The sequence below is a fragment of the Rhinoderma darwinii genome, chromosome 5 (genome assembly GCF_050947455.1).
Source record: "Rhinoderma darwinii isolate aRhiDar2 chromosome 5, aRhiDar2.hap1, whole genome shotgun sequence".
Classification (NCBI taxonomy): Eukaryota; Metazoa; Chordata; class Amphibia; order Anura; family Rhinodermatidae; genus Rhinoderma; species Rhinoderma darwinii.
In genome coordinates, this window is record NC_134691.1 from 68,960,857 (window position 1) to 68,977,830 (window position 16,974).

The window sequence follows — 16,974 nt, forward strand, 5'->3', positions numbered from 1 at the left end:
TACCTGGTCGATTGGAGAGGATACGGGCCCGAGGAGAGGACTTGGGTACCCGCCCGGGATGTTCACGCTGGGGTATTGGTCAGGAGGTTCCACCTGCGTTTCCCCAGTAAGCCAGGTCCACTTAGAAAGGGTCCGGTGGCCCCTCATAAAAGGGGGGGTACTGTAAAGGATCTGCCAGGCACTGCTTCAGGGTTAACTCCCAGAATTAATCAGTCAACACCTGAGTGTACATCCCTGAGACAGACACCAGCTTCCTCCACTCAGGCTGGCAGGCTTAGGAGTGGGAGAGCCTATCGCAACCTGGCCAGACTCAGCTAGCTCCCGCCCTCGGTCTATTTAAGCCTGCTCTTCCTGTCCATCTGTGCTTGTGAATTCTTTCCTTGAGGTTTCCTGGCCCAGCTACAGCTCCTGCTACTTTTTGATCCTGCTCCATACAGACCCCGGCTTACCGACTACTCTTCTGCTTTTCGCTTTGTACCTCGCACTCTCCTGGCTTGACTCGGCTCGTTCACTACTCTGTTGCTCACGGTGTTTCCGCGAGCAACTGCCCATTTCCCTTGCTTGTATTCCCTTGTTTGTTTGTCGTGTTTGTCATGCACTTACTGAGCGCAGGGACCGCCGCCCAGTTGTACCCCGTCGTCTAGGGCGGGTCGTTGCAAGTAGGCAGGGACAGAGTGGCGGGTAGATTAGGGCTCACTTGTCCGTTTCCCTACCCCCCCCACCATTACAGCTAGGCTGCTGCTGCTTTATTGTATCTGGCTGGTTCTGAAAAATGGGGGGGACCCCACATCATTTTAAAAAAAAATAATAATTGGAAAGAACGATGTGGGGTCCCCCCCAATTTTCATAACCAGCCAGATACAACACAGCAGCAGCAGGCAGCATTACCAGGGTGGGAAGGGCCACTGTTTTTGGCCTTCCCCAGCCTAATACTACCAGCCTGCGGCCACCCCGGTGCCTGCCCGTCACTACAGATGATAGGGTACTGGTTCGTACCCGGCTCTTCCCAGTACTCCTGGTGGCGGTGGGTACCGGGGTAATAATGGGGGTTAGTGTAGCCTCTGCACCGGCTAACATTAAGCCTCGCCTTAGTAATGGAGGTTGTCAATCAGCCAGCGGCCATTACTGAGGCGGTGATAATAAAGTTTAAAAAGATACAAGCACATAGAAAAAATATTTTATTGAAATAAAAAAACACAACCCTCATTAACCATTTTATTGAGAATAAAAAAAACGCCGTTATTGAAGTCCTCGAAAACCGAAGTCCAACAACCGAACCTGTAAAAAAACACTAACACATAAAGAAGCAAAATTATTATTCTTACCTATCCTGGGTCCAGCGCTGGAGACGCAATGTCAGCGAGCTGGGCCCTGTATCTAATCCAATCATGTGTGATACTGTCTGCTGAGCTGTGTATCTAATCCAATCATGTGTGATACTGTCTGCTGGGCCCTGTATCTAACCGTATCTTGTGTGATACTGTCTGCTGGGCCCTATATCTAATCCGATCTATGTGTGATACTGTCTGCTGAGCCACTGTATCTAATCCTATCATGTGTGATACTGCCTTCTGAGCCACTGTATCTAATCCTATCATGTGTGGTACTGTCTGCTGAGCCACTGTATCTAATCCTATCATGTGTGGTACTGTCTGCTGAGCCACTGTATCTAATCCTATCATGTGTGATACTGTCTGCTGGGCCACTGTATCTAATCCTATCATGTGTGATACTGCTTTCTGAGCCACTGTATCTAATCCTATCATGTGTGATACTGTCTGCTGAGCCACTGTATCTAATCCTATCCATAGTTTATAGGGTCGTAGTGCTATAGATATGCTATGCTGTCTCCTATACACACATTTTTTTTTGGGCAGACACATATGTATTGGGGCTATTTCCCTGACATTTTAAGCCCTGAGGGTATGTTCACACGGCAGCGTCTGTTACGGCTGAAATTACGGTGCTGTTTTCAGGAGAAAACAGCACCGTAATTTCAGCCGTAATGGCATGTGCAGGCGTCTTTCGCTGCGTCCATTACGGACGTAATTGGAGCTGTTTTTCTATGGACTCCATGGAAAACGGCTCAATTTATGTCTGAAGAAGTGACAGGCACTTCTTTGACACAGACAAACGCCGAGAGACCCCTGAGGCAGACACCCCCTCACTTTAAGAATTTCCTATAAAATACAGCAAGCAGGCCAATCGATCCGCGGCCGAAATACCCACCTGCGCACTCCCCAACAAGGCTTCCCAAACCCGCCAAACCGCACTGTACCTCTTCCACGTAACCCCACTAACTGACCGTCTAATTAGCGACATAGCCACCGTCATACCACCTTCCAAAGATGCTCCGGGCAAGCAAGGCCATGAGTCTCCGCCCCCGGCGCCAGCAGAAGAAACCTGTCCCATTGTTGACGAGAAATTGCGCCGAGTAATTCTCTGGTGCCTTTTCGCCCACCGCGCTAGCTAAAATAGCGAAGGCCTGCAGCCAATTCCCAAACGTCCGAGGAATCAGCCAATAACGACGGCGCTCCTCTTCCTCCTTTTTACTCTCATCCGGTTTCCACCGGTCCAGATTAAACTTTTCCAGCGGCAACAGAGCAAAAATCTTCACAGATTCATCCTTCCATATCTTTTCTTTAAGTTCAGACTTTAAATGCGCCCCAAGCGGGCCCTCAAAGCACACATACACCTCGCCTCTTGCAGCGTCAGCCAGACGAACATCATCAACCAATTTCTTGGACATACCAGGCCCCGCATCAACAGACTTATCCACCTCCACCACAGCCCCTGCACCAGGCTCAACCTCACTAGCAACTGCAACCCCTGCCACAGCCGCACTTCCACACACCTCACTAGCAGCACACCACACCCTCGCTAGAGACTGACCTATATCCCCCATACCCTTAGCAAAAAATTCCTGCATACCCCTAAAAAACATCAGCATATTAGCCATAGAAAACATGCCCCCCACATCCCCCCCACCCATCCCCGGAACATAAGCAGTGGTAGACTCACCCGGCCATCCCTGAGGTGACCTCCCAGCGGCCGTGTCTATGAATCCAGACGGTCTCTCCCTCGATCGTGGTGTTCCAGGGGGTAGATGATCCAGCACCACCCTCTCCCCGCAGCTGGCAGACATCCCGGCCGACGAAGCACTAGGCCCAGCCGACACCGGCCCGTCTAAAATGCAGCCACCCGCTTCTGGCGTGGCATACACCGACAGACAGTCCAGGCTCCCAGGATCCTCGGCATCCCCAATGCTGTCCTCCGACTCCTCTGCAGCCATTTCAGGTGGGCAAGATGGCCGCCGCCCCCCCCCCCCCCATACCGGAAGGGGCGCGACGTCACGACGACTCCCGGACCGGGTACTTCCGTTCCCCGCCGTAGATGACATCCTCCTAGATGAGCCCGTCCGCCGCTCCCTGCGGGCCGCTCGTGACGTCCCCGGCTCCGTCCGCTGAGCTCCTCCAGCGCCCGGAACATCGGCGCTGGAGAGTGCCGTCACTTCCGGTCCGGCCGTCACTTCTGGTCTTGTTGTTAAAGACAGGAGGAGGGAAGATGGCCCCACTCCTCCTGCCACCTCCAATCCCACCCACCTGCCGGGATGCCTCCCTGACCTCCTAGCCCCCAAGCCTGGCGTACGCTTAGGAGCCGGAGGGTCCCTGGTGGGGCTCCCACGGCGCTGACGGGACTGAGGCGTTACCTCCAGTGAAAGCCGCTCTGGAGGCCTGGAACACCGACTCCTGCGTCCCTCCACACCCAAGACTGCAGCCGCCGGAACAGGAGGAAGAACCATAGCAAAATGCTGCTCCAGACAGCCCGGCCCATGCAGCAGCGCCGCATCACGAATCCTGGCCGTCATGGACTCCAAAGAAGCATCCATGCAAAAGGTAAGTGATTCCCTCACACTGCACTACACTATACAAAATCTTTCTTCTGTTGTCCAGCGGGAAAGAGGACTGCCTCTATCCCACCAGGGCTTTTATACACCATACTCCTGCCTCCACTTAAAGATACACCACTATGCCAACCCCCTTTTGCTTAACCCCTCAAACCCCTTCAACTTAACCTCCAAATTATAGCATTACCCAAACAACATTGTCATGCGCTCTCTTCATTACGTCTGCATCTAGATTACGTTGGGCTTACTTTGCACAACTTTGGTTTTTCTATGCTCTAAATATTCCTGGTTCATGTATTATGTGCTAGCAAAAATCTATATATCTATATATTAATGGGTTAATTTGGGTGCACACTGCACAGTTTTTCGAGTTGTATTATGATGGGGATGCTGTATACAGGAAAAACATTCCAGCCCAATCATTGCCAATCAATCATAGTAGCCCGAGGGCAGGAAAAGGAGCAAGCAATGGAAAGACGTCCTTTAATATCCCGGAATGGCAGCAGCCGTCATATGCTTTCTAATCAATGATTATAAAGAGCAAATTGGAAACATAAGAGAGCGAGCCTACATGAAATAATGTCTGGGGCGCGTGTAGCTTACTCCCACCAAAGTCAACAAGGACAAGGCTGATTCTTTCACATGAAAGGCATTCTCATGTGGCATCACTGTGTTAGATTCTGGCTGCCACTGTAACAGGTGGCATGGCTGAATGATTCTGTGTTGTCGCATGGCTGAATGATTCTGTGTTGTGGCATGGCTGAATGATTCTGTGATGTCTGCAACAGATTATTACAGGTTTAAAGATATTATAGTAGGTGTATTTACCCTTTCATATCCCACCCCTATTAAATAGGCCAATTCATAAGGCTATTTTATCAGCACTTCTCTCTAGAAAGAATGAGGTGCAGTCACTCTCCTGCTGGACTGTGTCATCATCATTTTGTTATACTAGAGAAATTGGCACAATGGTGCTAAGACAAACAATGGTGCTGAGATAAGCCATATGGGTAATTATGTGTGACCTTGCAGAGAGCGCTATTATATTACGGAAAGTTGCTGGTGGATTTATGCAAGCAATCTGTTTGTATAGTTTTATCAATTACAATAAAGTGAGATTTGTTAGTCAGTGACTTATTCATAGGTTTCTTGGTGACTGAAATGTCAACTTGAAGAATATAGCTGACAAGGTAAGAAATGCTGGGGACCTTTGCTTTTGGTAGAAATATCATTAACTGTTTGATATCTGATGATAATTATATAATGATAATGTAATGATATTTAAAGGGTTTGTCCTACTATTAAATGTTATTGCAATATAATTGAGCATTAAAAAATAATTCGTTTTGTAATTTACGTTACAAAAATGCTCCAGTTGTGAAATATTCCCTTTACTTTATTATAATGGCGCCCCCTGGTGTTCAATCTGTATAGTAATGAGCATGTCCAGCTACTGAGTTGATTAGGGAGGATGCACATGCTCAGTTCCACTCATCAACTGCCACCAGCCAATAGAATTGCCTTCTCTGCAGCAGAAAGGACACGCCCCCTGAGCTGCTAGCCTGAAGAAAATCTAGCAGAGCAATTGAAGCAATGATGGCGAGATCTCTGGATCCATGTGAAATATAGGGCTGGTTCTAGCTTTGTTAGAAAAAGATTGCCATGCACTATATTATGCCTCATTTTCTTTTTTTTTCATTAATTCTGGGACAACCCCTTTAACCTTTGATCACCTTGAGAACTCTACTTCTAAGAACTCAGCGGGTTCAGATGACTTTTATCTAATGCAAAGGTCTCAAAGACGCGGCCCCTGAAGCTGTCATCTGTGGCCCGCTGACAGCGGGAGAGCAGAGTACAAGCCGACGGAGGAGTGCCGCACACCCCCCCTGTAGATAGTGCCACGCCACACACCACACACTCTGGTCAGCGCTACACCCCCTCTCTATAGATAGCTTCATTGGGGCTCCCTCTAGGAGTGGAACCCCCAGCCAGAGCGCTCTGGTAGGGGATTCCGCTGATAGACGAGACCTCTGACGTAACTGTTCATATATGGACAGTGACGTCAGTGGCTCCTCCTGTACCGGAATGCCCGGCCAGTGCGTTGCTGACACACTGGTTCGGGGATTCCGCTGATAGACGAGGCCTCTCATGTAACTTTATTATAGTAATGTAGTATTATTATAGTAGTTCAAATGACGAATTGATTAACAATAATTTTATATTTGATCAAATTTGAAAGTAATGCGGCCCGTCTTCTTAAAATTTTTTCTAGGTGCGGCCCATTTACCCGGCCGAGTTTGAGACCCCTAATCTAATGTGTATGGCGAGCTTAAGTATATAAAGTGACAGTGATTGACATTGACACATGTAGCTTGACACTATTTCTTCAGTGCAGCAGCGAAGTGGTTATCAAATAGCTGGTGCTAGGTGGATTTGTCCCGTAGAAAAATACATAGTTTGCAAAATCTATTACCTGAAAACATCCACCTACGAGAATGACATCTATATATCCCTCCAACTTTCTGCTGCTAGTACACTCAGTATTGTATCTTTTAACCCCTTAATGACGCAGCCTAGTTTGGGCCTTAAAGGGAATGTGTTGCCAGCAAAACATGTTTTTTTTTTTTTTAGTTAAACAATTAGTGTGTAGGTGATTAAACATTGTTCTAATTTTTTTTATTTTTTTCACGAGTCAGGAAATATTATAAATTGGATTTAATTTATAATATTTCCCAGCACTGGTCACTAGATGGAGCAATTCCCAAAATTGCAGCATTGCATGTGGTAAAGCAACCACATTGCTTTATGCTGCAAAATTGGGAAAAAATCCCTCACTCTAGTGAGCTCTCAGAATCCCCCCTCCTTTATCCTGGCTAGTGCCGGGAGAAACGAGGGGTTTGAACGGTCTAACCTCCTACACTGTGTGTCGCCATTTCTTGAGCTAACACACAGTGTAGAAGGTTTACATACACTAGTAAACACACACTGAAACACGAACATACATAGAAATCACTTACCTCCTCCAGTCGCCGCCGCTCCCTCCGGTCCGTCCGCTCCATCTGCTGCCGCTGCTCCATGTGCACAAGTCCAGAAGCCGCGACCGGAAGTAGTAATCTTACTGTCCGGCCGCGACTTCCGGTCCACAGGAAAATGGCGCCGGACGGCGCGCATTTCAAATTGGACTGTGTGGGAGCGGTGCATGCGCCGTTCCCACACACATGGCGTACACCATAGTGGATGGAACGGGCCCCGTTCGCATTCCCTATGGGACTGGAGCTGCCGTATTCCATGTCTGTATGTGTCGTTAATCGACACATACAGAAATGGAAAAAAAAATGGCAGCCCCCATAGGGAAGAAAAAGTGTAAAAATAGAAAAAAGTAACACACAAACACACAAATAAATATAAACGTTTTTAATAAAACCCTAACATAAAACTGGTATAAAAAAAATATTTTTGGTGACACTGTTCCTTTAAGGCTCAGAGCCCATTTTTCAAATCGACATGTCACTTTATGTGGTAATAACTCTGGAATGCTTATACCTATCAAAGCGATTCTGAGATTATTTTCTCATGACACATTGGACTTTATGTTAGTGGTAGATATATTTAGTGTTTATTTGTGCAAAATTTAGAGAAAATTTGGAAAAAATTGCATTTTTCTGAATTTAAATGTAACTGCATGTTAGACAGATAGTAATACCACACAAAATAGTTACTAGTTCATATTTACCATATGTCTGCTATATCTTGGCATCATTTTTTTATTTTTTTTTATTTTTCTAGGACGTTACGAGGTTTAGAACATAAGCAGCAATTTCTCATATTTTGAAGAGAATTTCAAAATACTTTTTCTTTGGGGATAAGTTCAGTTCTGGAGTGACTTTGAGCAGCCTATATATTAAAAACCCCCATATAACACCCCATTTTAAAAACTAGATCCCTCAAAGTATTCAAAACAGCATTTAGAAAGTTTCTTAACCCTTTAGGCGTTTCACAGGAATTTATAGCAAAGTGGAGGTGAAATTTATAAATGTAATTTTTTTTGCAGAAAATCTTTTTTATTCCATTTTCTTTCTATAAACCAGAAGGTTTTACCAGAGAATCGTAACTGAATATTTATTGCGCAGATTCTGCAGTTTTTAGAAATATCCCACCAGTGGCCCTAGTGTGCTAATGGACTGTAACACCGGCCTCAGAAGCAAAGGAGCACCTAGTGGATTTTGGGACCTCCATTTTATTAATATATTTTTTAGGCACATGTCAGGTTTGAAGAGGTCTTGTGGTGCCAAAACAGTGGAAACCCCAAAAAGTGACCCCATTTGGCAAACTACACCCATCAAGGAATTTATCGAGGAGTATAGTGGGCATTCAGACCCCACAGGTTTTTTGCTGCATTTTATGTAATTAGGCTGTGAAATTGAAAATCACATATTTTTGCGTTAAAACGTGCAAATTGTTAATTTTTACAAGGAATAAAGGAGAAAAAGCAACCCAACATGTGAAAAGCAATTTCTCCCGATTACGGCATATTACCCATATGTGGTAATAAACTGCTGGTTGGAGAAACGGCAGGGCTCAGAAAGGCAGGAGTGCTATTTGGCAAGTCGATTTTGCTGGATTGGTTTTCTGGGCGCCATGTCGCATTTGCAGAGCTTCTGAGGTAGCAGTACAGGGGAAATCCCTTAAAAGTGACCGCATTTTGGAAATTAGACCCCTTGAGGAATTCATTGTAGTTTTTATGTGGTACATATGACTTTTTGATCAGTTTTTATTCTAATTTTTGAGAGGCGTGGTGACTAAAAAACAGTAATTCTACTATGTTTTTTCATTCTTTTTTTTTACAGCTTTTACCGTGCGCTATTAATGACATATTCACTTTATTCCACGGGGCGGTATGATTACGGCGATACCATATGTTTATAGATTTTTTTATGTTTTATGGCATTTGCACAACAAAAAATTCAAAACAAAAAAAACATTTGCTTTTTGTGTTGCTTTATTCTAAGAGCCATAACTTTTTTATTTTTCCATCAAGAAAGCCGTGCGTGCCGGGAGGGGGGCTGGAATGGCGGTTCCTCCCGTGACATACTATTCCGTCACTGAGCACGAACGATGCGCTCATCATGACGGAATAGTATGTCAAGGAGCGGGAAGGGGTTAAAGAGGATCTGTCAATGAAATAACAATTTTTAAACATATTTTCTTAGAACTCTGTGTTGTGCCGTTCCTCTGATAATCCTTTTATAAATGTATGAATAAACTGGGTGTTGCTATTCCCCTTGTCAAAGGCGGCATGTCCCTACAGTCTGGCACTTTCAGAAATGATTGGACAGTGTCAGTCTGTGTAGGGAAACACCCCCAACTGGTAACACCCAGTTATTAATTTATTCATACATTTGAAGGAGAAATAACAGAGGAATGTAAAAATGTAGGGCTCTAAGAAAAGATACTCCAGATTTATTTCATGGGGAATACAATTATTTATTAAAATAGACATGTCAGGAGAGGTGACAGATCGTGTGTAGACCTAACTTTTAACTGTTTCTAATGGTTTAAGATTTTCTTTTTATTCAATTCCAAAAATAATATTTTTTTTACAATATGAAGGAAAAAAACATTTACCAATATGCGATTAAGGCCTAGTTCACACTGAGTTTTTTGGCGCTGTTTTTGACGTGGGGGGGGGCTTCTACCTTTATTTCAATATTTGTCCTATTGACTCTCTAGAATTTAACTATGAATTAATTGAGTGTAGTGTTCTGTAGTCGTGGTACTTAACCCTTCCAAGACAGAACTCTTACATCTGGCACTATGCTGACTGCTGTCAGAAATGGACTTTAACTTTTAAATTTTATGTAGTCTGTCCTTGTTGCAAATATAATAAAGACTTTGTTATTTTTGAATGATAGTTGGAAAACAGGGCTCTCTTTTGCCAGCAGGCAACCCTTTTTTGAATTTAACTGTTTTTGACGTGGAAACCGAGTCGGAAACCGTGCCAAAAACCAGCTAAAATTGACTCCCATTGATTTAAAAAAGGAACCGCAGGAAAAAGAAGCGACATGCTCTTTCTTCCCCCGGTTCGGTCTCTGACCTCCCATTGAAATCCCATTGCAATTTTTGCTATTGCAGAGGAAGTAAGTTACTCCTTGGAAGCTTTCATGTTACTTCCTGTCAGACAGGATCGTGAAGAAGGTGAGTGTGAGTGTGAGTGTGGTCACTGTGATAGGAGATTTGACTCTAGATTGATTCTATTTAGGCCTCTGCCTGTCTCTGTTATAAGGTTGTTTTTAGCTGTCAATGTTATGCGAACATGTTTTTACTGTTGTGGGGCTCTCTACTAAAGGGGTCTGTGGCTGTCATTTGCTAGTCTTGTTCAGAGGGTGCACTGGTTCTCATTTTTAGGGGACACTATTATGGGGGCATTCTGGTAGTCACCGTTATTTGTAAAGAACAGCATTGCGAAGCAAGTTTGTGATGTTAAATTGACAGTCTGCCTCCTGACATCACACGGTGAAGCCTAGAGGCTGATTTACTATCAATTCAAAATTGCAGTGTCTATATTTTTTAGGCCTAAGGCTATTTTTAAACGCAGAATTAAAAACGGCTGAAAATGACGGAGCTGTTTTCAAGGGGAAATAGCCTCTGATTTTCAGCCGTTTTTTTAAACAGAAAACATTTTTTGAGGCTTTTTTTTTAGAAGTGTTTGGAGCTTTTTCAATTGACCCTATGAAAAACAGCTCCAAAAACGGCTCAAGAAGTGATATGCTCCTTCTTTTTACACAGCGTCTTTTTACACGCCGTTTTTTTAAAACAGCGGCGTAAAAAAAGCCCCATCTGAACTAAATGGAGTTTTTCCCATTGATTACAATGGGAAGCTGTTTTTCGACGTTTCACTAGCGCTTTTCGAGGCGTTTACACCCCAAAATATGCTTGAAAACACTGCGTGTGAACATGCCCTAAGGGTCAGTTCACACAAAGTTTTTTGGCGCTAATTAGGATATGAAAAACCGAGTCTGAATCAGCGCCAAAAAATGTCCAAAATCGCCCGCTCATTGATTTCAATGTTAGGCAGGGAGGTTTTTCCTGGGCAGCTTTTGGTCTCTCGCGGAAAAAAAAAAGCGTAATGTTCTTTCTTCCCACGGTTTCCGCCTCTGATCTACCATTAAAAAGAGTGGGAGGCCGGAAAAACCTACGGCACTCGTTAATAAGCGCTTTTTGCGGCCTTTTTTGCCCACAGTCATTGCATTCAATTCAATGGCTGTGGGCAAAATATGCGGAAAAAAAAGTGTTACAACCAAACTGGCAGCTCAAAATCTGCTGATTTTTTCTGCCTGCAAAAGACTCTGTGTTTCACATGGAACTATACACACATCAGTTTTTTTTCAAAGGCCATACGTTCATTGCGATAAACTCATAGCATGTCCTGTTCTGGTCCAATTTTGTGGACCAGACTCGCCCATTAAAGTCTATGTGCGTTAAAAAAAAGTGACATCCATGTTCTGTCCGTTTTTTACGGATCAGTTGCTAAAGAAATGCTGTAAAAAAAAGTGAAACCAGGAAGCGCTTGCAGAGGAGAAATCGTGACGAGGAAAATGGATGACACACGAAAACCACACAGACGCAACACGAACATAAATAAGGCCTAAGCCTGACACAGGCATGGTGTTTTGACAAACGTGTCAGAGCGTGCCAAATTATTTCAATTTCTCCGTGCAATGAAAATGCTGCAAGCCTCTGCAATAAAAGGTTGAACAGCTCTGATGTAGAGGTACCTGAAAAGTAACAGATGCAATATTTGTAATTATGGATCAGCCAACAAATTCCATTCATTTCTATGAAACTCAAAATGAGTAAGAGCAGAAATCTGATGAACAACATTATTATTTACTACTACTATTACTTTACTATACTATACTATACTATACTATACTATACTATACTATACTATACTATACTACACTATTACAGATGGTGAGCCCAATAGCAAAAATAAAAACAGGACCCCCTGTCCAGTGCCGGTTCGCTCAACCGCTAATTCTGCCTAACCTACTGCATTAAAGGGTATGTATGATCAGAAAATTTTATTTTGTTGAAACCATTTTTTTCTATTCTAAAAATTTTATATTTTTCAAATATATGGTCCTGTTTTTAATTTTTTTGTTACTATCTTGAATCTTGAATACTGGCCAAAAGAGCAGACACAATACTGGCCAAAAGAGCAGGCACAATAGGCTGGTGCTTCCTATTTTCTGTAGCTCACTTTTAAGCTTTGCTGTATAGACTGGGACAAAATAAGCAGAGTCATCTTGTTGTCATTATTGGATGCTAGAACAGCAATGTTGTATGACTGGTGGCCTAGATAAGGCAGGATAGCAATACTGCTCACATAGACAAGGCTCTCTATTTATCTCCCCTGTCACTCCCTAGTCCCTGGGATAAGGGCTGTACTCCATCACTTGAGAGACCTGGAGACTGTAATAATGTATAATATTTCTCTGTCAATTTACTCTCATCCATTCCAGCTGCCATAAAAACCACACACACACACACACACATCCACTGTCTATACAACACAAGAAGCAAGTGTGTGCCTCCAATATGGCCGTCCAGGGATGATTGTATTAATAAATAATACAATTTTAACAAATACAATATTTAAAGAAAAAAAAACATTTAACTTCTACAGACTTGGGCCCCATGGACGCAGCCATAGTTTTTATCCATAAGACACCTCTCCATATATTTACGGATGTGTGTCCGGCCCGTAGAAATAATCTGCCAAATATAGAACATGTCCTATTCTTGTCCGCAATTGCTGCATAGATTTGTCCATAGAAGTCTATGGGCACGTGAAAAATTGCAGACGGCAACGGATGTACATCCATAGCCATCCGTAATTGTAAAAGTGTTGCTATGCGAAAGCAGGGGATTCCCCAAGAATATGGCGCCTGAGCCATCATGTGACCTTTTCTAGGGGTTGGAACATGTTGACATAATTTGTAGCCTCCCTTTTTTTTTTTTTGCGGATCTGTAAATTCATATGCACTATGGACTGGATTTGCGGACAACGTGACAAATATGCGGATGACTTGCGAATGACCACGGATCCGTATTTGCGTACAGTAAAAAACCCTACAGCCCTTGCATCAAATTAATAAAAATAAATTAAAATATTCCCAATAAAGGAGTTATTCCACCAAAACAAGTTATCACCTAACCGCAGTATAGGTGATAACTGTTTGATTGCTTGGGGTCGCACCGCTGGGACCACCACTTATCTAGGGAATAGATATAAATGGAGCGGTTGTCACATATGTGTAATGCCACTCCATTTATTATCTATGGGACTGCCGAGCGCCATAACGCCAAATTTGGAAAAACTTGAACCTGGATTGTGATTGGTTGATGTAAAGAACCCTTTTTGCTTTGACCAATTGTGATACATTTCTTCCCAAGTATCTTTTACTAAGAACATTGTATGAAATATATGACGACTCTTCTGGCTTGTATCATTTTTCGTATGCACTGTATAATTATTTTATTTTCTTGGCTCCCTTTATTTTCTGACAAATAACAACACGCTAGCAGAGGGTAGAAGTATTCTAAGTGTCAGGACATAGTTACAGCTCACTTGATAAAAAAAATGCTTGCTGATGGATTGCAGAGTGGTTGAGGTATCATCAGAGAGCTGCCAGGATTACTGCCAGGAATGTTGCTGGAGCCTAGAGCCGGACAGAAAGAACACTTGTATTTCCATAGTGAAGGGAATACAACCCAGGCTTGTTTTTAGCACCGTCTGTTAGAGGAATTGTACACTGAAATGACAACTAAAGATTCTTATCACATTCACCTGTCACCTAGGCTTGTATTACTGTTCAGAACTAGTGAGGGGCTGTTAACTAATTTTAGAAGAAATCCATTCAGTCTATTTTCTAGAATTATTGTATACATTATTTAGTATTTATGGTAAAACCATTCTTCAGCTTTCAGCACAATGACTTTCCAGCTATGAGTTGAGCAGCTGAGAGTCACGTCTGACAGTCTGGTTGCTATGGATTTACTGCCTAACAACCACATTCTTTTCAGTTGATTTGTCAGGCAAACGCGTCCTTTTAAGCAATGACAGACAAAGGAAGGCATGACAACAGCGCAATCTTAGAAATTGTGCTATACTGGAAGATCTATGGTCAATATGCTTTAACTTTGTTTAACTCCTTGAGGACGCACCCTGTTTTGGCCATGTGGCACAGCCGATTTTTTTAAATCTGACATGTGTTACTTTATGTGGTAATAACTTTGGAATGCTTTTACCTATTTAAGCGATTCTGAGATTGTTTTCTCGTGACATATTGTACTTTATGTTAATGAAAAATTTGGTCCATGAATTCAATATTTGAGAAAATTAGCAAAAATGTTAATTTTCATAAATTTAAATGTATCTGCTTGTAAATCAGATACTAGTACCACACAAAATTGTTACCAGTTAACATTTCCCATATGTCTTCTTTATGTTCATTGTTTTTTGAACGTCCTTTTATTTTTCTAGGACGTTACAAGACTTAGAACTTTAGCAGCAGTTTCTCAGATTTTCAAGAAAATTTCAAAAGGCAATTTTTTCAGGGACAAGTTCAGTTCTTTGAGGGCCTTATATATTAGAAAGTCCCCATAAATCACCCCATTTAAAAAACTGCACCCCTCAAAGTATTCAAAGCAGCATTCAGAAAGTTTCTTAACCCTTTAGGCATTTCACAGTAAATAAAGCAACGTAGAGGTGAAATTAACAAATTTAATTTTTTTTGGCAAAATTAATTTGTAATAAAAAAAATTCTGTAATACAGCCGGTTTTACTAGAGAAACACAACTCAATATTTATTGCCCAAATTCTGCGGTTTTTAGAAATATCCCACATGTGGCCCTAGTGTGCTAATGGACTCAAACACCGGCCTCAGAAGCAAAGGAGCACCTAGTGGATTTTGGGGTCTGCTTTTTATTAGAATATAATTTAGGCACCATGTCAGGTTTGAAGAGGTCTTCTTGTGCCAAAACAGTGGAAACCCCCCAAAATTGACCCGATTTTGGAAACTACACCCCTCAAGGAAATTTTCTAGGGGTATAGTTGACATTTTACCCCAGTGTTTTTTTGCTAAATTTATTGGAATTCGTCTGTGAAAATGAACATCTAAATTTTTGTCTGCAAAAAATTTTGAATTTTGTAATTTTTGCAAGGACTAAAGGAGAAAAAGCACTCCAACATTTGTAAAGCAATTACGCCAATACCCCATATGTGGTAATAAACTGCTGTTTGGACCCACAGCAGGGCTCAGAAGAGAAGGAGCGCCATTTGGGCACGGCCAGACTCATTTTTAGGCAAGTTAGCTCAGACGTTGCAGAAAACTCTGCTGCAGACCATAGGCTACGGTGCAGAATTTTCCCTCTGCAGTATGCACTGACTGTTGTGGAGAAGATGCGGATTTCAGCCTTTGCAATACAAAAACTGAAGTCTGTGGTAAGTCCTCTGTCTTTTCTGCAACGTCTGAATTACCTGTCAAATATGCAAATGTTGGTGCAGATTCATTGCGTAAATGCCCCAAATCTGCACCAACATTTGCAGCGGAAAAACTCCGCCACGTCTGGCCCTTGTGCCATGTCGTGTTTGCAGAGCTACTGAGGTAGCAGTACAATGGAAACCCCCAAGAAGTGACCCTATTTTGGAAACTGCACCCCTCAAAGAATTTATCTAGAGTATTCTTAGCATTTTAAACAACATGTTTTTTTCTGAATTTATTGGAATTAGTCTGTGAAAATGAACATCTACATTTTTCTGCAAAAAAACAGACATTTTAAATTTTTACAAGGAATAAAGGAGAAATAGAACCCTAACATTTGTAAAGCAATTTCTCCTGATTATGGCAATACCCCATGTGTGGTAATAAACTGGGGTGCAGCTGGCGTCATGCATACTTAACAGCTTGCATACATCTTTTTTGTCCCTGTATTTTAGACACAGGACCAAGCAATGCCCAAACATCGTCACAGGAGGCTGGCTGTACACAGACCAACCGGGGGACCAGGGACATGTTGGTACGGGAGCGCCAGGGGAGGTGAGTATACTCTTTTTTTTATTTTAAAATTTGAAAATAATGGGGGTTTTTTTTTGGGACTTGCCGATTTTGCTGCAGATTCGCAGATAATCCGGAGCAAAATCTGCAATAATTGGCGTATGTGTTCTAATGGTGAAAATCTGCAAAGAATTTCCGCAGCAGAAACTGACATGCTGCAGATTTAAAAATTCGCCCTAGAGGGCAAGGTCTGCGCAAAATTTTTCAGAAAAATTTGAGATTTGTTAAAATCTTATCCACTTTGCTGTAACTGTAATACATTATAAATCAACCTATCACAGTTGGGCACACAACACCTATAGGAGAAATCCTGTTTCATTAAGGGATCGGACGAAGCGAAGGCGAAAGCGCGTCAAGGCATTGTGTTCTATTACGGTCTGTAGGTTTTTTTTCTTGCCTTGCTGTTCATGTTGCATTCTCTTTTAGTTATACACACATTTTAGATATGATAATTGTACAGGCATGACACCACACTATTGTGGGTGATGCATTGACTTTTTATCTGTTTTTATATATATAATTGTTTATTAATAAAGATGTACTTTTCCTGGTATAAAACTCTTTCCTGTGTCTTTTTTGGTATTGGTGCATATATCCTACGGTAATACGCTGCAGATTTTCTGCCTGCCAATCCGGACAGAAAATCTGCAGCAGTTCCACTACGTGTGAACACAGGCTAACAGTTTATTATACAAAAACAGATCATTGTGTACATAAAACTGTATAATCCCTTTAAACATGGTGGCTTGTGCTACAAGATTTCATCCTAGTTTAAGAATCAGAGGTGCCTGCTGTGTCACCAGATAAAATCTTCAAGTCTGGTCTCTTCAGGATAACAGGTCACCTGCGCTCTCCATCAGTACACAGCCCATCTTCAGGCTTCATAAATGGAGACTGTTGAAGGCACCAGGTGGAACAGCTGCAAAAGTTTTTCTTATAATGCGC